The sequence below is a fragment of the Capsicum annuum genome, unplaced genomic scaffold (assembly GCF_002878395.1).
Source record: "Capsicum annuum cultivar UCD-10X-F1 unplaced genomic scaffold, UCD10Xv1.1 ctg76090, whole genome shotgun sequence".
Lineage (NCBI taxonomy): Eukaryota > Viridiplantae > Streptophyta > Magnoliopsida > Solanales > Solanaceae > Capsicum > Capsicum annuum.
This window is the reverse complement of record NW_025886356.1, coordinates 1-3,115: the sequence shown is the minus strand read 5'-3', so window position 1 is coordinate 3,115 and position 3,115 is coordinate 1. Positions and strand designations below refer to the sequence as shown.

General features: G+C 37.5%; 1 long non-coding RNA gene across 1 annotated transcript; it reads left to right on the top strand.

Annotated features, from left to right (window-relative positions):
• Positions 1-1,499: 1,499 nt before the first annotated feature.
• Positions 1,500-2,513, top strand: LOC124894617. The gene is made up of 3 exons (XR_007051277.1): positions 1,500-1,531; positions 1,679-1,784; positions 2,446-2,513. It is a non-coding gene; the product is annotated as an uncharacterized LOC124894617 (long non-coding RNA).
• Positions 2,514-3,115: the final 602 nt, after the last annotated feature.

The window sequence follows — 3,115 nt, the reverse complement described above, 5'->3', positions numbered from 1 at the left end:
GTAGGCTTTGTTGACACTGAACATTCCTTTTTCATTTCCCATCCACCATAGTACGTCCTCCACTGTCTGCAGTCCATTGAATGAGTCCACGGTATTAAAAAATTCAACTACTCTCATTACCTCCCAGTCATTAAGTTTCCTTCTGAAATTAAAGTTCCACCCATGTGGTGTCCATAATTCTGCTCTAGCCCTCTATTCCCATGTCACTTCCATATTCCCATCCTCATGTCAATTATCCTTCCAGAACCTAGTCTTGTTTCCATCCATCACTTTAACCCTTGAGTTGCTTTTAACTTCATTCCACTAGTGTCTAATAGATCTAATAGATCTCTAGAGGCTAACCCCGTATGGTGTGGTCACTTCTTTAGTCATCCATCTATCTTCTTCAGTATATTTAGCCCCAATCACTTTCCTCCATAGCAGCTGGTTATTGTTTGCATATTTCCACAACCATTTCATCACGAGAGCCTTACTTTGAATTTTTAGGTTCTTTATCCCCAACCCTCTAGTCTTCTTGTCAATTGTCCACCACAGAGAGCACTGCCACTTTTTCTCGCATATCTTTGTTCCTTATTCCATCTCTTCTAGTATGCCCACACACCAATCTCAACATCCTCTTTTCTGCTACGTTTATCATCCGAACATGCGAGCTCTTGACCAGCCAAACACTCTGCCCCATGCAAGATAGCTAGTATAACAACCACTTTATAAAACTTACCTTTAAGTTTATTTTAACAAAATTCTTATACATGGCATGCTAGTTACTAGCTCTTTTGCAAGAGCTAATTGGGACAAAAAACACATGTTCAGAAATTGATTCATCAAAAAAAAGCATAACTGTAGTTTATGAGTTTCAAACTTGTCCAAATGGAAAAAAAATTATGGGGGGGCTGTGTTGAGTATGGAACTTAGAACCTCAGTGCAGGATTTGAACACCCTCACTGTCACACTCAGTCTTGTTTTTTTTTGGCAAGGGTGTTCATTAAAAAATACTCAGACACGACAGAATTTGACCTATATATATATATACAAAATGCGATTATCAGGCAAATGTTGTTCAGTTGATCACCCTTGGATAGCTGTAGCTCGGCCGCAGCTTGGCAATGTTTCCACCCTTCTTGTAGTTATATTCTACACAGTACATACTAGTCCTTTTCCATGTGGGACATTGTATCATTCATATTCTAACACTTCCATCCAGTATTGTACTGCTGGAAGTTACTGATTTCTACTCTCAGGGTACTGTTTATGTTCTGTTTTTTAACTTGACCTGCTTTCATGCTTTTTCATTGGGACAGAGGGCAGACGCATCAACTGACTGGAGAGAATTTACAAGTCCTGAGGGAAGAAAGTGTGTAACTTATATATTTTCTTTGCCTCTTCCCAATTGTTCTTCTACAGTGGGTACTTTTGTGTGTTACTTGTGCATAATGCTGATTGCTTTGTTTACTTGTACATAATTCTAACACTTTTGCTTTGTTTCTACAGTGTGTTACTTGTGCAAGGAGCTGTCACCATCGTCAAGATGGAGGTTTGTCTTTCACTTGTAATGTTAAGTTGTCTGCTGCTTGTTTTCTAATCTTGGTCATTGTTTGTATGTGTTTTGGTACCTTGAAGTTGATCCATTAATTGTGTAAGTTCCATTTGATTCACTAACTATATGCTATTGATTATTCAGTAAGGCAATCTCCATATTCGAACATGATGAACGTTTTAAAGCTGTTGAGCAAGCTAAAGACCGTGAGGACCTTTTTGAAGATTATGTGGAGGAACTTGAGAAAAAGGTGAAGCTCCTTTTGTTGAACTTTCTTGTAAGCTTCTATATGTTAAAAACTAAGTGTGCGGACTGTAGTTTCCTTATATGGTCTTTGGCTCCTCACAAATTGAGTTAGCCTTTCATTTGAGATTGAAACAAGGTCCAATTTCTTAAACATGGTATTAGAGGCAGATCTATCTTGATGTTAGACTATTAGATGTTAGCCAACCTAGGTTAACTGATGCTACAGATGTCTAGTCTTGGTGTGCGATTAATGTATGAGAATCCCACACTAGTAAGGTGTATGTGTTGTAGTTTGCTTATATGATCTTTGACAATCTTCACCACCTGACCTAGCTTTCGAAGTTGAGTTAGGCCCTGGTCCACTTGATTAACAACAGTCATTCCATTCCATTCCTTTGCAGGATGTCTTTTAGTTTGTTCCCTTTTTTGGGTACAACATTTAAATTTGTTCACCATTGAATTCCAATTTAAATAGACTTCCATGTATTGTATGTAATTTTTTTTGAAACTTGAAACTATGATATGCTTCTTCCTCTCCCCCCTCCGTAGTAAAATAGAAAAGGTATTTTAATACTTTCATGCAAGTGTAGTTAAAGTCTCTTTGTAAATATTGTCTTCTTTATAGAGACATTTTATTTTTTTTACTTTGTACTGGATTTTATTAGGAGCATGCGAAGGCATGGGTGGAGCAGAAGCGCAATAGAGTGGAGTACTTAGAATTTTTAAAATCCTGTGACTTTATTAAGGTATTTGTTCTAGTGGAATTAGCATCAGTTTCTAGATTATGTTTTTATATTTCTAGGAGATAGAACTTCCATAGTTCCATTGTTTCTGACTTCTTTTGTTCAGTCCAGTAGCCAGTGGCAGAAAGTTCAGGACCGCTTGGAAACTGATGAAAGATGCTCCCGCCTTGAGAAAATCGATCGCTTGGAGATTTTCCAGGTACTACTCATTTTTCTAATATATCATAAATAACTTTTTCTAAACATCTCATTCGTACGCCTCAGTGCAACCTTTTCTGTATTAGGAATATATACGTGAGTTAGAGAGCGAAGAGGAGGAGCAAAGGAAACTGCGGAAGGTATATTGCTTATTAGACTCGGGGGTTAAAATTAAATTTATGTTTGGAGACTTTGATTTATCTCTTTCTCACTGGGCATACACCGTTGTTTCAAATAGGAAGAATTGAGGAAAGCTGAACGTAAAAATCGTGATGAGTTCCGAAAACTGATGGAAGAGCATGTTGTTGCGGGAATACTTAATGCAAAAACTAACTGGCGTAAGTATTGCATCAACATTAGTTTTTCTTTCTTGTGTTCAGTGAGAGTGATTACC